This window comes from Rattus norvegicus, chromosome 1, assembly GCF_036323735.1.
Source record: "Rattus norvegicus strain BN/NHsdMcwi chromosome 1, GRCr8, whole genome shotgun sequence".
Classification (NCBI taxonomy): Eukaryota; Metazoa; Chordata; class Mammalia; order Rodentia; family Muridae; genus Rattus; species Rattus norvegicus.
The window spans coordinates 105,370,807-105,389,597 of record NC_086019.1 but is presented as its reverse complement, the minus strand read 5'-3'; the positions used below and the strand labels follow the sequence as shown (position 1 = coordinate 105,389,597).

Sequence of the window (18,791 nt, the reverse complement as noted above, 5' to 3'; positions counted from 1 at the left end):
ACAACTCCGATGCAAACACACTCGAGTCTTTTATTCAAGTTTGGACTTGGGATGCAACCCTCCCTGTACAACAGGGTGGGAATGTGATGCTCATGTCTAGGGGCTTAGGGTTTATAGGGGTAAAATGCACAAGCTGGGGCTCTCAAGCCTTGGTGATACATGAAGGGGTAAGGGGTAAAGGAATGCTGTCCTTCAAACTGATAACGTTTATTCAGACAACAAGGAGGGACCACACATCTGGAAAGGGGCATCTTTGACCTGGGAAGGAATGACCTGTCCCATTATCAGTGACCAGTGCAGGGAGAACCCTCTTTACACTAACATGCAGAACCCTCAAGTCTTGATAGAGACACCACCCTGTCACAAGGATGGGGACACTCTGGACATGGCTCCAGGACTCCATCAAAGACATAGCATGACCTAGGCTGATGATCCAAGTGGGATCTCATGCAGCCCAGGCTGGCTTCCATCCCACGTGCAGCCAAGGATGACCATGAACTGCTGATCCTCTTGTTCCCACTTCCTGAGAGCCAAGACTACAAATGTGCACTACCACAGCCACTGTAGAGTCTTCTAAACTCATTTTCTGGGACCGGGAAATAAAAAAAAAACTTAGTGGGTACCTGGCACCACACCTGACAAACTGAGCTCAGTCTCTGGAGCCCAGGTGGTGGAAGGAAAACTCCACAGGCAAGCCATGGCGCTGTTGCATTCACACAAAGTAAATAAACCCATAAATTAACATAAACTGATTTTCCATGACCATACTAACATTTGAAATCTAGAAGCCAGATCGGGCTGTAACTCACTCAGTAGAGTGCTGACCCAGTGTACAGAAAGCCTTAATTAAATATATATACATGTGCATGCATGCAAGCAAGCAATCGAGCAAGCCAGCTGGGGCATTGCGACACACGCCTTTAATCCCAGCATCTGGGAGGCAGAAGCAGGAGGATCTCCATGAATTCGAGGTCAGCCTGATTTACAGAGTTCCAGGACAGCCAAAGCTACACAGAAAAAACCCCGTGTCAAAAAACAAACAAATACATAAACTAGGAGTGAGACCCTGCATGATGATACACACCTCTGATTCCAGCACTCAAGAGGCAGAGGCAGGTGGATCTCTATGAATTTGAGGCCAGCCTGGTCTGCAGTAATTTCTAGACCAGCGAGGGCCATATAGTAAGACTCTGTCTCAAAAAAAAAAAAAAAAAGTAATGAGCACTGGATGGTATGGTGGCACACCCTAGCACTGGAGAGGCAGAGACTGGCAAGATCTCTGAGTTCAAGACCAGCCTCGTCTATTTAGCAAGTTCTAGCCCCCCAAAAAGAACAAAATAAACCTGGGCAAAGCTGGTTATGATGGCTGCACCTGTGACCCTGGCCCATGTGAGGTGGACCTGGGAGGAGCACTTCACAGGAAGTCTGAGGCCAGCTTAGCTGACAGCTCTACCCTGTCAGAAAGGACACGGGCAGGAAGGAAGAAGCTAAAACCTGGCCTGTTCCAGCCACTGTCTTTCTCTGAGGTGCCCCCTCAGAACTTTAGACGGTGGCTCAGGGAACACTGGGAAACCCCTGAGGCTTGGCTACTTCTTTCTTGGCACCAAACAAACATTCCCAACCCCAGGCAATCACCATTTATGATGCCACCATTTCTTAGGTGATGGCTGGGAGTGACTCTTCCCCATGATTAAGAGTTGAACCTAGGACCTCATATGTGTCCTGACCAGATGTTCTATCAGTGGTTCAAAGTCTTTTGATAGGCGAATGTTGGTTGGGGTCCCATGACCTGAAGAATTTGGTCTAGGCAGGAGGAGACCTCTGTACCATCTAGGCTTAAGCATAGCCCTCCCTGGAGCTGCTGGAGCAGCCCCATATATGGTGGCTGCTTCCCCAAAGGAAGACACAAGAAAGTGATTTGCCTTTTTAAATTTTTTTGAATTGTCCTTTCCTTCACTCCCTCTTTTCATGTGTGCGCGTCTGTGTGTGTACATGTGTGTGTGCGTGCATGTGTGTGTGTGTGTGTATGTATTTGTGTGTGTGTGTGTACATGAGTTCATCACAACACATGTATGGAGTTTCCCCAGTCAGCTCTCTCTCTTTTTTTTTTTTTTCTTTTTTTCGGAGCTGGGGACCGAACCCAGGGTCTTGCGCTTGCTAGGCAAGCGCTCTACCACTGAGCTAAATCCCCAACCCCACCGGTCAGCTCTCTTGTTCCACCATGTACATTCTGGAGCTTGAGCTCAGGTTCTCAGTCTTGGCGGCAAGCACTCTCACCTACTAAAAAATCCTCTCACCAGCCCGTGAGACGCTTTCAAAAAAAAGATGTATTTATTTACTATATATAAGAATACACTGTAGCTGTCTTCAGACACACCAGAAGAGGGCATTAGATCTCATTACAAATGGTTGTGAGCCACCACATGGTTGCTGGGAATTGAACTCAGGACCTCTGGAAGAGCAGTCAGTGCTCTTAACCACTGAGCCATCTCTCCAGCCCAAGATGCCTTTTACAATATAAGCAAGACTCCAAAATCCTTTGTGACATGTGGTATTTTCTAGGCTCTGCTGGTCAGCCCTGATGTCGTAGGGAGAGGGACAAACGAAAGACATGACCACTAGGTGTAGAGGTCATTACTCACCCCAGAAGGTGGTAGCACACCAGTTAGTCACCATGAACGCCACCAGTTTTCCTGCAGAGGCCGAAGGGCTCCCTGCTGATGGTGGCCACTCTGACAGCTCCTGAGGGCTGAGGCAGCTCTGTCCCAGCAGCCATGTTGTCTGCTTCCTTCTTGTATCACAGCGTCAAGTTTCCCTCTTGCTTGTCTGCTGCTGAATTGGATGAGACCCATACTGAACGTGTAAGGATGGATTCAAGAGTGTGCACTGTGTTTCAGGTTCCGCTTGAATGGAGCGAGGGGACACACGGAGATTCCCATTCTCTTCACAAGAGTCTTGAGGGAGGGAAGAGCCCAGTGGAATTGGAAGGAAGAAACTAGGAAGTCCCTCTCTGTGGGAATAAAGGTCAAGGTGACCTTGGCAGGCTAGGACCAGGGCCCAGCTTCTGTGGTAAGAACTGAAACTTGCTTGCTTGCTTTTCCCTTTTTCTTTCCATTTTCACGTTTGTTCATGGTTTGCATGTATGCGGTCACATGTGCTGGTAACATGAACGTGTGGAAGTGTAGGACCCAATCAGTCCTACATCCGGGAGGTCCCACTCACAGAGACACAGAGATGGAGATTGATGCAATAAGCAAGAGGTTTAATGATCCAGTGCACTGGGGTGACCCTGGCGACCCCGAAGAACAAAGGCCCACACCCTTTATACTGTTTCAGGGTGTAGGCTTTAGGTTACAGCATGAGTTGGTTATTTCTCATTGGTGGGGCCTATTACCTTTTGAATTCATTGCCTCCTATTGTCCTTTGAATTCATTGGAGGCCCTTGGTGGGGAAATACCTTTGGCATACAGAGGGGGTGGTGAAGGACCCCTGCTAAGGGCAGCTAGCTCATTTCCTGGAACAGGGTGTTATCCTAAATTCTACCTGGTGTTTGCCTAAGGCAGCCTTTGTCCTTAGGTTTGAATCTTACATTCCCCCCTTTCTCTTGTACAAGCTCCAATCCTGGAGCTGCGCTCAGGGGTCTCTGGTGACTAACTCATAATCTTCAGGTCCTGTCCTCAGGGTCTCACATGGTTGGCACAGGACCATCAGCTGTACCGCACCTAACTATTCTCTCTTCTATGAAGGCTCTAAGCTTGTTCAGTATGCAGGGTCCAAAGAGCAACAGTAGGAGAACAAATAGGGGTCTTAACAAGGTGGATATAAGGGTGGTTATTCAAGGGGATGAGTTAAACCAGCCTCTCGGGTGGGGGGGCCAGGGCGACCCAGCGAACACCAAGGGAGTTGGGGTACCAAACAGGATCTCAAAAGGGTTCAGGTTAAAATGGTAGGGGGTGTTCCGGGCTTGGAACAGGGCCAGGGGAAAGAGCACCACCCAGTCAGCACAGGTCTCCAAGGTCAATTTAATTAAGGTCTGTTTTAGGGTTCTGTTCATTCTCTCTACCTGCCCTGAGCTCTGGGGACAGTACGCACAAGGAAGCTTCCAATTAGTCCCCAATATCTTTGCCAATTCCTGACTTACCTTAGAAGTAAAAGCAGGACCGTTGTCTGATCCAATTACCTTGGGGACCCCAGATCTCCAAAAGATTTCTTCTAATATCTTCTTGGCTGCCATGGTAGCTGTTTCTTGCTTGGTGGGGAAAGCCTCAACTCATCCAGAGAAAGTATCTACAAACACTAGAAGGTATTTGTAACCATATTTTCCTGGCTTAACTTCTGTTCGACTTTCCAACAAACCCCCTAGGTCTCTTTGCCCTGTTTGCTTGCTAAGCACTCACTTGCTGACATACCTTACACTGTTCTTCTGTCTCTCTGGCTAAGCTTCTTGTCCTCTAAAAGAGTCCATTTGTGTATTTGGCAAAGTGAGTCTTTTGTTTGTTCTCTGGGGAGTATTGCTTTCCCCTTGAGTGTGCCACTGTTCTTCCTCTTCTAAGCAATTTGGGCCTCTTCTTCTGTTGTACATTCTAAGTGAGGCCATCCCTTAGTCCAATCCCAGTTCCCAGTGGCTGTCTCTTGCATGCCTGCAACCAGGATAGGCTCCTGCATAGCCAGTTCTTGAGCCACTTGATCTGCTTTGTTATTGCCCCATGCCACTGAATCTCTTCCCTCCTGATGTCCTGGGCAAAGAATAATACTCACAGTTGCTGGCTTCATCAGGGCATCCAAGAGATGGCAAAGACACTTGTGCTGCTGTGCTGGGGGTAGACGTTCAGCCATTCCAGATGACATTTGTGTTGTCCACCACAGCAGCACCCAATCATCTCTGACCTTCATGAAGAGAACTGTTCCTGTCTGTAAACAAGGTAGCCTTAGCATTCAGGAGGGTCAAACGCTCAGGTGGAGAGGTCTTCCCTCCACCCATGGGCTTCTGCCAGTACTTGACACTCGTGTTGTGGTGGCTCCAGGCCAGGATTGGGCAACAAAGTGACCAGATTGCCCCCAACCGGTGGAGAATCTAGTCCCTGTCAGCTGATCAGTGGTCCCATCTTCTGGGTCCTTCCATTCAAAGGCAAAGCATTTTTGACTTTGGGGTACCCAGTTCAGGCAGAAGAAAGCACCTTTCAAGTCTAAAATGGTGTACCAAATTCTGGAAGGCGGCGAAGAACTCAGAGTGTAGGGTTTAGGCACAGTAGTGCAGAAGTCAGCCATTCTACCACCGTTTATCTTTCTAAAGTTCTGGGCTGGGTGATAATTGTTAGTGCCCAACCTGGCAGGAGCAGTGTGGTGTGTTCCAGGCACAATGACACTAAGACCACCTCAAGCTGGAGGAGCCGAAGGATGTGTGGCTTACTTCCTTCTCATGCCTCCCACAACATCAGGTACTGGTGCACTGAGACAGGGTCAGCCTGGGTCTTACGCTCCACATACACAGCCTGCAGATATGCATACACATGGCCTTGCCCAGCCATTTCAGCCCACGTAAACCATTTTGGAGAGCAAATCTCTCCTGAGCAAGGGCTAGGGGCAGTCAGGGATGACCATGAATGAGTGGGATACCCGGCCCATGCTCAGGTCTACAATTCTTCGGGTAGTCCATGAATTTTTTTTTTCCTGGAAACTGGCCTGTCAGCTTGGAGGACTGAGTGTTGGGCTCCAGTATTCTGTCTTCCCCCAAGACTAACACCTTTGTGGGTTTTGGGAGTGCTTTTCCCAAGACCTGGGGTTTCCTGCCCCTCCCCACCCCCAGCTTCTGTTTGTTAAGGCTCTCTTGAGCCCAGTGGTCCCTCTCCTCGCAATAGGCACTCTTGTTCTTTTCTGCACTCTTGTTCTTTTCGATAGGTTCTGTCTCTCTCCTTTGTCTTCCCTAACTACTGTAGCCAGGACCCTACAGCAAATTCCTTTCCTATCACCTTTTTTTCTTGTATCTCCCTTTCATCTTCTTCCTTTCTTCTCCTCTGTCTCCCTGTTATGGTAGACTCGCTCATCAGCTTGCACTAAATCCCTCAATGACTTATCGTGTAGTCGCTCTAGCCTCTGAAGTTTTTCCTGATAGCTCTTCTAGCCTAGGCTATAAAAGCCACAGTCACAGTAGCTTTGGGTTCCTCGCTGCTGGGGTCATAGTGTGTATATCGGCGGAATGGAACCTCCATGAGCCACTCTAGAAAGGCTGAGGGTGACTTGTCTGGTCCCTGGTTAACCTCACATACCTTGATCAAATTGGTGGGTCATCCTGCAACCCCGTTGAGACCTGCCAACAGGGTCTGGCGGTAGACCTCAGGTGCTCTTTACTTCCTGCTGTGTTAGTAGTCCCAGTCAGGTCTAATCAGGGAAAATCCGCTGTCAATGACAGCCTGGTCAATCGGTGGTGCCCCCCCCCCCCCGTGTCTGAGGGGACATTCTTTCCTGATTGCCATCCTCATCCAGGTCCCCATGGCCTGTCCCAGTTCTGAGCCTCCCTCCCCATGCTCCCCCCTTGCTGGGGCCTGAGGAAGGGCCGTGGGAACTGGGACCATGGTAATCCATCAGCAGCAGATCTGCAGTGGAAGACTCCTGGGGGATGTTCTTTACAGACTCGTTGGTCTCTGTAGGGTTCTTTTTCATGGCCAGGACCTGTAAGAGTCTTGGAGACAAAAAAAAGCTTTTATACAAGAAGCGGGTAGGAGTTCCTCCACTTCGGCCTTCAAAGTTCTTGTTTGAATATTTGCTACTACCACCAAGATCTGCACTTGTGGTGGCTCTACCTGCGCCCCGGGCCCTAGTATTCAAGACCGGACCCAACACCACAAGGGGAGGGGCACGGGGGTCGGCTGGCCAAAGCCGATGCTCGACCCCAGGGTCGCACACCGGCAGCAGCTCCCATCCGGTTCCGACTGCTGGCGACGGCCAGGTACCGGCCGGACACTCCAGCGACATCCACTTTCAGGGCTAGTTGTTCTCCACTAGATCCTTCCAGGTCTTGGTCTGAGTACCCAAGGGATTCTGGCCTAAAGACCCTTTCCTCTAGTGGTTAACTAAGATGCTTAACAGGATAGATTCGGTCTGTCCCGTGTCCAAAAATAGCGTCAGTCACAGTCCAAGTCCAAGAATACAAAGACAATCCACACACAGTTTCACCCCTGCCACCGGTACAGAACAGGACTGAAGTCAAAAACAAAGAGAAAGACAACACACGGACAGCTGGCTCCTCTCATGGGCACAGAATCCAGGTTCAGGTGACCCACCAGCTTACGTTAGAATCAGTCCAACAGGCCAAACCAGGCCAGAGACTCTCTAAGACTTACAGACACTTGTGAGCAAAGCAAAAGCAAGCCAGAGAGCGCAGATATCTGTCCGAGTCTACATGCAAACAGACAAACAGCAAGACCAATGCGCTCCTCCCACAAGTGTTACAGAATTCAGGTGACCCGCCAACTTACGCTGGGATCGAGTCCACAGCCAACAAGTTCCAAAAGGAGTACAGTCCTCTCGACTCCCTCCAGACCTGACGAATGAAGTGGGACCCTCCTGGTCCCAGCTCCTCAAACGGGAGTCTAGAGCATCCTCCAGGACCCCGGTAGCCCATGACGTTCAGGCACCTCTACCCGCCACTTACAGCTACCTCTGGTTGACAACTCCTGCTCAATTACAACCCGAAATCAAATTTCCCAGCAGCTGCACAGACTGAGAGAACCAAGAGAAACTAAACAGACGTTTAGACAAGACACAGACAGAGACAACAGAAACAACTGTGGTACGTGCTGGAGCTTTCCTCCGATCTCCAATCACCAGTTCCTTGAGTGGGACGATTTCCCGGCCAATGCACCATATGTAGGGCCCGATCAGCCCTATGTCCAGGAGGTCCCACTCGCAAAAACATGGAGATGGAGATCGATGCAATAAGCAAGAGGTACAATGATCCAGTGCACTGGGGTGACCCTGCACTTGGGACAGAGGCGACCCCAAAGAACAACGGCCCACACCCTTTATACTGTTTCAGGGTGTAGGCTTTAGGTTACAGCATGAGTTGGTTATTTCTCATTGGTGGGGCCTATTACCTTTTGAATTCATTGTTGCCTATTGTCCTTTGAATTCATTGGAGGCCCTTGGTGGGGAAATATCTTTGGCATGCAGAGGGGTTGGTGAAGGACCCCTGCTAAGGGCAGCTAGCTCATTTCCTGGAACAGGGTGTTATCCTAAATTGTTTGCCTAAGGCAGCCTTTGTTCTTAAGTTTGAATTTTACAGAAGCCCAAAGTTGTTGCCAGGAATTACCCCCACTATCAATCAGTTTCCCTCCTTTCTTACCTCAGGCTCTCTCAATCAAACCTAGATCTCACGATCAGGTTTAGCTTGCTAGTCTAGCTTGCTTTGGGAATCCTGTCTCAGCCTTCCAAAGCTGGAATTACAAATTGGCCACCATGCCCACCTGGCATTTTATGTGGGCTTCAGTCCTCATGCTTGGGTGGTGAGAGCTTTAACCTCAAAGCCATCTCTCTAGCTACATGTCCTCTCTTTAAAACCAAAGTGTGGCCAGGCCTGTGGCTCAGGCCTTTAAACCTGGTAGTCAGGGGTCAAGCATGTTTGCCACTATTTCAAGGTATGACTGGGCTATATAACAAGACTCTATCTCAGACACACACGAACACACACACACACACATACACACACACATACACATACACACATACACACACACATACACACATACACATACACACACATAAACACACATACACATACACACACATATACACACATACACACACATACACATACACACATACACACACACATACACACACATACACACACATACACATATACACATACATACACACACACACATACACCGAGAGAGAGAGGAGAGAGAGAGAGAGAGAGAGAGAGAGAGAGAGAGAGAGAGAGAGCAAAAATATAAGGAATTAATTGATAAAGCTTTAAGTTTCTGAAATATCTTCTCAGGGCTGGCAGAACGGCTCAGCCCCAACGCAGACAGCCTGAATTTGGTCCCTAGAATCCACAAGATGGAGAGAGCCGAGTCCTGCATGTTGTACTATGACCTCCACCCTCGTATCTCGATTAAGTGTGCACACGCACGCGAACCATAAAATATAGTGTAAAATCCAGGCATGCTAGTGTACACTAATCCCAGCACTCAAGGGGCGGAGGCAGGCAGATCTCTGAGTCTGAGGCCAGCCTGGTCTACGGAGTGAGTTCCAGGATAGCCAGGGCTACCCAGAGAAACCCTGTCTCCAAAATGAAAACAAGTGTAATTTAAAAATAAAATAAATGTGAAGTATGTTCTGATGTATGTGTGCTACATCTCAATAGGAACCCTCAAAACCTTATAATGAGAAAAATGTCAAAGATAGCTGGTAGAGACGCCATTGGCAGATCTCTTTCCCAGCATGCACCAGGCACTGGGTTGCACCCTCTGCATTACATACACCAGGTTTGGTCGTAGTGCTTGGGAGATGGAAGCAGGAGGCACAGGAATTGAAGACCATTCTTCATCACATAGCAAATCTGAGGCCAGTGTGTCTAGCCTGGACTTCAGGAGACTTTGGAATGAGAGAAAGAGAAAAGAACTAGAGTATTCTGAGTGACTCTAGGGCTGTCTCTATTTGAACCACAGCTGTGTCATCAAAGCTGTGTGACTTTGAGTAACTTCATCAGCCTCTCTGACACCAGAGTTTTATTGTTTGTCTGTCGTCCCCCATTCCCCATCCTGTGCCCCTCCCCCGATCCTGGGCTCTCCACCCATCTACTGGTCCCAGCGTGCCCCCTTCCTGTCCTCATTCCCTCCTCCGCATTCCCTTCGCTCTTCCAGTGTCCTCTCCCTCCCTTCGCTCTTCCAGTGTCCTCTCCCTCCCTGTGCCTTCCCATCCCTGTCCGCCCACCCTGCCTCCCCATTCCCAGGCCCTCCCCTATCCCCCATCCCTTGGCCCCCACCCTTCCTGTCCCCCCAACCCTCACCCCAGTTCCTAAAATCTCTCAGTTTTATATCATCTGTGAAATGATTAGCAGCAGGTCCCAGGCGGGGGTTCCAGTGACCACAGGAATTAAGCAGCCTGCAGCCATCCCCAAGCAGAGGGGACTGAGTGAATACTACAGGGGCTGTAATGGGCGGAGAGGTAGAAAATGCAGCTAGGACACCGGCTCACACCTGTAATTCCAGCACCGAGGCAGTGAGGCTGCTTCAAGTTTGAAGGCAACCTGGGCTACAAAGTGAGTCCCTGTTTATTTCTCTTGTTGATTTTGTTTGTTTGTTCATTTGTTTTGGAGACAGCATTTCTCTGTGTAGCCCTGGCAGTCCTAGAATTCACCCTGTAGGCCAGGCTAGCCTCCAGCTTAGAGAGCCACCTGCCTCTGCCTCCTGAGTGCTGGGATTAAAGGTGTATATCACCACCAATTGGCTTCCATTCTTCTTTTTAATATCTATTTTTTTCTTTCTTTCTTTTTTTCGGAGCTGAGGACTGAACCCAGGGCCTTGTGCTTTCTAGGCAAGCGCTCTACCACTGAGCTAAATCCCCAACCCCTTAATATCTGTTTTAGGTGACGGTGCTGAGGGTTAGACCATGCACGTCAGGTTTAACATGCTCCTCTACCAAGCCATGCCCCCAGCCCTCTTTTACTGTCCCTTCTCAAGACAGAATCTGTTTCCTAGCCTGGCTTTGAAGTCATTCTGTAGTTGAGCTTAGCTTTGAACTTGCGGTCTTCTGCCTCAGTTTACAGCACTGGAATCAAATGTGGGAGCCACTAGACCCAGCCGTGCACAACAGTTTTAGTGTAAAATCTCTCCAGTTTGTTCAAGTACCATGGGTTCCTGCAAGTGAAGGGACTGGATTCGGTCGTCTGTTAGGGAGTCATGCTGCTGGGTGCAGGGCATGAGGGGGACGTAAGGAGTGGGAACAACACTCCTGCAGTCTCTAGCCACCTCGGCCTGGGAACCGGCCTCTCTCCAAACAGCCACATATTCTTTCTTCCTTTCTTCCTTTCGGGTTTTAGAGATTTTTCTACACGGTCCTAGCTGTTCTGGGACCTATTATGCAGATGCCTCGAACTTGCAGAGATCTGCCTGCTTCTGCTTCCCGAGTATGGGGATTACTTTTGTTTGCTTTCTTTTCTTTTAAGATTTGTTTATCGTTGCTTTATGTGCATTGGTGGTTTTCCTGCATGTGCGTCTGTGTGAAGGTGCCAGATCCTGGAACTTGAGTTGCAGAGAGGTGTGAGCTGCCACGTGGGTACTGGGAATTGAACCCACGTCCTCTGGAAGAGCAGCCAGCTCTCCTAACCACTGAGCTGTCTCCCCAGCCTCATTTATTTGCTTTCATTATTATTATTATTATTATTATTATTATTATTATTATTATTATTATATAAGTACACTGTCACTGTCTTCAGACACACCAGAAGAGGACATCAGATCCCATTACAGATGGCTGTGAGCCACCATGTGGTTGCTGGAATTTGAACTCAGGACCTCTGGAAGAGCAGTCCGTGCTCTTAACCCCCTGACCTATCTCTCCAGCCCCTTATTTGCTTTTGTAATGCTGCAGGGGAACTCAGGACCTCCTGCAAACGAGGGCAGCATGCACCCCTGAAACATACATCCTTCTTGCTTCTTTCTTTGTTTGTGTGGAGCCCTGACTGCCTTGGAACTTGCTCTATAGACTAGGCTGACCTCAAACTCAGAGGTCCTCTTGCCTCTGCCTCCCAAGTGCTGGGATTAAAGCTGTGTACCTCCATTCCCCATACCATACACCATTTAAAAAAGCCTTTTCCTTAAAATAAAAAAAAAGGAGAGATGGCTCAGTGGTTAAGAGCACTGACTGCTCTTCCAGAGGTCCTGAGTTCAATTCCCAGCAACCACATGTTGGCTCACAACCATCTGTAAAGGGATATTGTGCACTCTTCTGGTGTGTGTCTGCAGTGTACTCATATAAATAAAAATAAATAAATCTTTTTAAAAAAAAAAAAGCCTTCCCAGAGCTGTCCTGCCAGTAGAGAGCTGGTTGGGCATGTGGCTCAGTAGAGATGACTTGCCTAAAACCTTGGGTCCCACACTTAACTCCTTAATAACACTTAATAAATATAAATAATTTGTCAAATTTAAAAAGAAGCCTTGGGGGATTGGGGATTTAGCTCAGTGGTAGAGCGCTTGCCTAGGAAGCTCAAGGCCCTGGGTTAGGTCCCCAGCTCCGAAAAAAAGAACCAAAAAAAAAAAAAAAAAAAAGAAGCCTTGGGAAACACAATTATCAAAACACACATAAGAGGGCTGGGGATTTAGCTCAGTGGTAGAGCGCTTGCCTAGCAAGCGCAAGGCCCTCGGTTCGGTACCCAGCCTCAAAAAAAGAAAAAAGAAAAAAAAAAAAAAAACCACATAAGACACGTTTTTTCCTAGTGTTTCAACGTCCATACACTTCTAAACAGGAAAAGCTCTTCTGCAGAGGTCTGATTTAAAACGAGGGTGAGAATAAGCAGGATTTCAAACATCTGCAGCAGCCAGGACAGGACTGGACAGGTCAGGGGTTTGGTGATTACAGTAAGAGAGTCCAGGATAGAGTCACTGGTATTGGTCACGTGACTGGGGTCTGCCTTTGTGGCTGTGCTTTGGTACCAAGGAGCACGTGCAGATCTGACCACGACCACAGTTACTCATTCTGCCCTGTACCCTGTGGCCTGGATGGGGCTTGGTGGATACAGCTCGTCTCCCGCACCTCTGGGAGCCGGGAACCCATTCATCCTTTGCTCACAGCTCCAGGGCTTGGGCGGGGCCTCACTCCTCTCCCTGGGCGCTTCCTCTCTCAGGGATTTCAAGTGTTTCCTCAGAGCCCAGAGACTGAGTAGTAAGACTGGTCCCCAGAGAACAAGGCACGGCTTGGCATCACGTTGCCCACAATAACCTCAAACTTACTACGTAGGAGAGGGCGACGCTGAACTCATTAATCCTCCCACCTCTGATTCCTGTGTTGAGATTACAGGCGTGTGCCTCACAGCCCAGTCTCGACTTTTTATTACTTCCACTGAATCCTACGGGAGCCTTGGGTTCAAGGTGCCAATTTGTAATGCTCACCTCTAGGAAGGGCCAGGTCTCAAGGACATGTAGAAGAGGCTACTCGGACTGTACAACCTGCCTTAGAGCTTAGTAAGGCTTTCCAGGCAAGAGACTGCCTCACTTGTCAGGAACGAGTCTGCATTTTTGCCTTATGCCCAATCCATTGCTCTCATCGGAGGCCTAGAACAGCCTGACACCGGCTAGAATTAGAGCAGGTGGCACCCTTGTGTAGGGGTGGGAGGGGGCGGCTCTGCCTCCGTGAACTAGGGGTGGGGGTGGGGGGCTGGGGAGAGAGAGCTTCCAGGCAGTTAATAAGTAGCTATGTCAGTCTCTTGGCCAGGACTGAAGGAGAATGTCCCAGCTGTGTTTGACCAATGAATCTGACCATTTTGTTGTTGCAGTAGGGAACTGCGTTTCTGGGTGTTTCTGTGCCGGTGTTTCTGTGCCAGTGTTCCTGGGTATGTGTCCTTGTGCTGGTGCTGGCCTGGACAAAGACAAACTTTCAGTTTCCTTCTGTTGGGACAAAGTCCCAGCATCTGACAGGGGTTGGGGAGTGGGAGGGTGGGGGTGAGGGCTGGCTGCCTAGGGGCTCACCCTTACAATACTGTCTCCCTCTGCTACTCCACCTTCTTGAGCTGCCCCATCCTGTTTTCTTCCTCACCACCTGAAAAGCTGGTGACTTTTAGAGATTTTATTATATCATTTGTTTGTGTGTCCATCTGCACGGGGGTACACCCCAGTGTACTAGAGGCCAGAAGAGCGTCAGATCCCCTGGAGCTAGAATTACAGGTGGATGTGAACATCAGGTTGTGGATGCTGGGAACCAAACTCCACTCCCTCTGAAAGAACAGCATGGGCTTGTGACCACTGGACCATCTCTGCAGACCCCACTCTCGGATTTTAATGGAAAAGTAGCAGCCCCCCAGCTCCAAAAGACCCTCTGTCTTCCACCGGCCTTATTTTTTTCCCTATGATTCGGTATTTTCAGTCACAAGCAGCAGACTCCCATACCTGCTGCCTTTTCCATCAAGTCCAGCCCAGGCTGGCCTTGATCTTTTTTTTTTTTTTTAACATTAATTTATTATGTATACATCATACAGCTTTCTGCCTGCATGTATGCAACTACAGGCCAGAAGAGGGCACCAGACCTGATTATAGGTGGTTGTGAACCACCATGTGGTTGCTGGGAATTGAACTCAGGACCTCTGGAAGAGCAGACAGTGCTCTTAACCTCAGAGCCATCTCTCCAGCCCCTGGCCTTGATCTTAAGATATCCTGGCTTCAGCCTCCCGGGTGCTCCAGTCACCGGCATGCTCCACCATGCATCACTATTACAGGATCTGGGGAGATGGCTCAAGGGATAAGAGCGTGTATCGTGTGTGCACTGCTCTCGCAGAGAACCTAAGCTTGGTTCCCAGCACCCATGTTTCGCACTGGTCTGTAACTCCAGCTCCAGGGGACCCAACAATCACTGACTTCTGGCTTCCGAAGGCACCTGTGCTCACATGCACATACACGGATGCATAATTTAGAAAATAAAAATGTCTTTTAAAACATTATCATTAAGGAGCTCACTGTGTGGCCCTGGCTGGCCTTGAACCTGAGGAGATCCTCTGCCTCTGCGTTACAAGGCACGAGACACCCAGCCGAAGTAAAATCTTTACTTTTCTCTTTTTCATTTGAGAAATGGATGTCATCTGTAACGGACACACAGCTCTGTGTGGAGTCGCAACTTCTCCATTTGTCCTCAGCCACACCCCACGCCAACACCCATTTTCCTTCAGTTCTCTGGGTCCCTCTGACCACAGGCCCTCCACACTGGTCGTCCCCTCTATACCTGTATCATGTCTCCAGTCAGCCACAGTCTATGTTCTGACTCCAAAAGTTACCTTTTCCCAGATGCCCCCGCCTAAAATTGTCTGGGTGCACAGCCCAGCCCACTCAGTCACCCTACGTCTTCTTCTACTATTGTCACATGGTGTCAGTTTGTGTGACTGTCAGGTGTCATCTTTATCACCACTGCATCAGTAATGTGTGGCTGCCATAACAGAAGACGTTTAAATTTAGTGAGGGTGGGTCTTTGGTTCTTTGGTGGGGGGAGGTTTGTTTACTTGCATCTGTGTTAGGTTATGTGCACATGAGTGCAGGTGTTCAAGAGGCCAGAAGAGGGCGCCAGACTCTTGTGGCTGGAGTCATGAGCAGCTAAGAGACACCTTACCCTTGCATGGACACTGGGAACTGAACTTGGTTCCTCTGCTTTTAACTGTGGAGCCATCTCTCCAGCCTCACGGGTGGGACTTTTGTTTTAAAGCAGGGTCTCATGTAGCTCAGACAGGCCTAGAAGTTTATGGAGCAGAGGATGACCTTGAACTCCTGATCCTTCTGCCTCTACCTCCTAGCTGGAAGTGTTTGAGTTTTTGAGATCAAGTCCTACTCCAGAGCTCTAAGTCACCCAGGGTGGCCTAGAATTTGCAGGGATCCTCCTGCCTCGGCCTTTCTGGGCCATCGTCCAATTCATTTTCATTTCTTTCCCAGTCTGTCCAAGGGCCCTGGGCCAAGCACATAGCAGGTGCTCTGCAGAGCGTGCACTGAGTGCACAGTGAACAGGGAGAAGGAGGGAGGTGGAAGTTTAGTATAACAGGTTTTGGGGAACCAAGGGCCAAGGAAGAAGGGGGGCTGCTGAAGGCATGGGGGGTTGATCAGGGATGGGCAGCCTAGGAGGCAAGAGGTGGAAGGCTGAGCCAGGAATTGGGGTGTCCTGTTCTCCCACTTGAGTCGCCTACGCACCCTTTTCTTTTGGGCTGGGCCTTGCTGGAGATACTGTAGGGAAAGAGAGGAGGAGGGGAAGGGGGAGGGGGAGGGGGACAAAGGGAGGGGGACAGAGGGAGGGGTGCGCCTAACTGGCAGGGCGGGTTTGGCTGGTCCCTCCATTTGGCAGAAGACAGGGCCAGGGAGAGGCAAGAATGGTACTGAGACAATTCCTGGGCCACAGAGTGGAGGAAGAATTAGCACCTTGATCACTTGTCCTGCTCGCAAACCCGAGTCCTCCCCCTACCCACCCCTGCGAAAATGCCACACCCACATCTGGAACAGGCTGAGCCAGTGTCATCTCTGGCACACAGGAAATTCCTCTCCCTCAGGCCTATGGATCTAGACCTGGCCTTTCCTGGTCAGATTCAGGAGTTCAAACCCTAGACCTCCTCCCTCAGACTAGACCCAGGCTCCGCCCTCTGGCTCACACACTCACCTTTCAGTTAATCCTCACCTCTCCTGCTTTTGGCCTACCCGCCCACCTCTACCCATCTGCTCTGTGGCCAGGCAGCCTCTTGGGACCCAGGTTCTCTTGTTCTGAGACTCTCAGGGTCCACCAGCCCCGGTCCAAGCCATCCCTCTTGAGTAGTGACTCATGTGGGACTCCTATGTGGCCTTGAGCCCTGTGCCTCAGTGCTCAGGGAAGCAGAGCTGGGTGTGATCACTATGGAGCAATCAGGGTGGAGAGCAGGTGGGGTTTCTGCCATACCCCAAGATGGACTGGCTGATTAGAGGAAGGACAGGAGGAAGAGGTGGGGAGGCCTAGCTTAGGGTGTCAGCTGCCTCCTCTTTCCCCACACGATGGATGTGAGGTCGTCATTTCCTCCCGTGAGGGACTGTGCAGTAGCTGTGGAGACAGTGGAATTCCCCCTTCCAGAGCTTGCCCTCTTCCCATCCATCTCCGTCCGGGATTGGGATGTTAAATGTCCCTTCTCCTAGGCAAGTGCTCTACCACTGAGCCAAATCCCCAACCCCTAAATGTCCCTTCTCATCTGTCTGAGTCCTGGGGCTTCAGATGCATCCCTCAGATTCAGGACCCAGACTCATTCCTGCCCTGTCCCACCCCCCCCCCACACACACACTCCATTCAGATTCCTCCTCCCTGACTCAGGATTGGAGCCCCAGCCTCGCCCTCTGGGGAGCCCCGCCTCTCATAGACTGAGCTCTCCTGGTATTTTTGGCAATTACTGGATTTTAATGGAAAGGCTGGGCTCTCTGAAGGTGACAATGGCCTGATTCTTTGGATACATGACCTCATGACCCAGTGACCTCCCTCTCCCACGTGTGAACTCCATCAGCAAAGTGGCACAATGGAGTGCTGGGGGAAGGGTCTGATGGCTCAACCAGAGGAGGTTAAGAAATAACACTGAGGTCTGTGCCAGGGCTGCCAACCCCACTGTCACTAGGGATGATCTGAGATGGATACCCAGGGCCCAGAATGACATCCCTCCCCAAGGCTCCCCTCTGTGGCTGGAGGGACACCCCCTTCCCAGCCTTCACCTCAGCAGGTCTCACTCTGCTAAGCCAGTCAGTCTGTTCGAAGTTTCCCTCTACAGGCTGACTGTCCACACTGCTACCATCCTCAGTTGGTAAAAATAGCAGGGACACGGTGCGTGCTTGTACAGGCGTCTACCCAACTTTACAGCCATGCATCTCCAGTGTTCACACTCACACGTGCACGTGTGTGTATGTGTGTGTGTGTGTGTGTGTGTGTGTGTGTGTGTGTGTGTGTGAGCTGTCTTCTCTCAGGAGCATCCACCTTTGTTTGGAGACAATCTCTGTCCCTATGACCTGGAGCTCACAGGTAAGAAGACTTGGCTGGCTGACCAGCAAGTCCAGCATCTTATCTCTGTGTTGGGGTACACACCACCAACCCTGACTTTTTACCTGGGTTCTGAGGGTCCAAATTCAGGTCTTCATATGTGCCTAGCAGAAATGCTTTACACACTGAGCTGATCCATCACACAGCTTCCTCCTCCTCCATCTCCTCCTCCTCCCCCTCCTCCCCCTCCTCCTCCTCCCCCCCTCCTCCTCCATCTCCTCCTCCTCCCCCTCCTCCCCCTCCTCCTCCTCCCTCCCCTCCTCCTCCATCTCCTCCTCCTCCATCTCCTCCTCCTCCCCCTCCTCCCCCTCCTCCTCCTCCCTCCCCTCCTCCTCCATCTCCTCCTCCCCCTCCTCCATCTCCTCCTCCCCCTCCTCCCCCTCCCCCTCCTCCATCTCCTCCTCCCCCTCCATCTCCTCCTCCTCCATCTCCTCCTCCATCTCCTCTTCCTCCATCTCCTCTTCCTCCATCTCCTCCTCCTCCTCCATCTCCTCCTCCTCCCCCTCCATCTCCTCCTCCTCCTCCTCCATCTCCTCCTCCTCCCCCTCCTCCTCCTCCATCTCCTCCTCTTCCTCCTCCTCCTCCTTCTCCTCCTCCCCCTCCTCCTTCTCCTCCTCCCCCTCCTCCTTCTCCTCCTCCCCCTCCTCCCCCTCCTCCTCTTCCTCCTCCTCCCCCTCCTCCTCTTCCTCCTCCTCCTCATCTTTTAAAGATGTATTTATTAGGGGTTGGGGATTTAGCTCAGTGGTAGAGCGCTTGCCTAGCAAGCACAAGGCCCTGGGTTCAGTCCCCAGCTCCGAAAAAAAAAAAAAGAAAAGAAAAGAAAAGAAAAGAAAAAACAAACAAACAAACAAACAAACAAAAAAGATGTATTTATTAGCTGGGCAGTTGTGGCCCACACTTTTAAAGCTAGGATTCCAAGGCAGAGGCAGGTAGATCTCTGTGGGTTCGAGGCCAGCCTGATCCCAGGACAGCCAGGGCTACACAGAGAAACCCTGTCATGAAAATGTCTTATTTTATTTTCTGTATATGAGTATTTTACCTGCATGTGAGTCTGTGTACCCCAA

At 50.3% G+C, this 18,791-nt stretch overlaps 1 protein-coding gene and 1 long non-coding RNA gene across 2 annotated transcripts in view; one reads left to right on the top strand and one right to left on the bottom strand.

Moving 5' to 3' along the window:
• Nucleotides 1-18,791, top strand: part of Sult2b1 (sulfotransferase family 2B member 1) — a 61,131-nt gene that overhangs the window by 8,147 nt on the left and 34,193 nt on the right. The window lies entirely within an intron of this gene.
• LOC134483107 (uncharacterized) lies at nucleotides 2,833-5,682 on the bottom strand. The gene is made up of 3 exons (XR_010060034.1): nucleotides 4,759-5,682; nucleotides 4,142-4,296; nucleotides 2,833-3,010 (listed from the first exon to the last, which is right to left on the bottom strand). It is a non-coding gene; the product is annotated as an uncharacterized LOC134483107 (long non-coding RNA).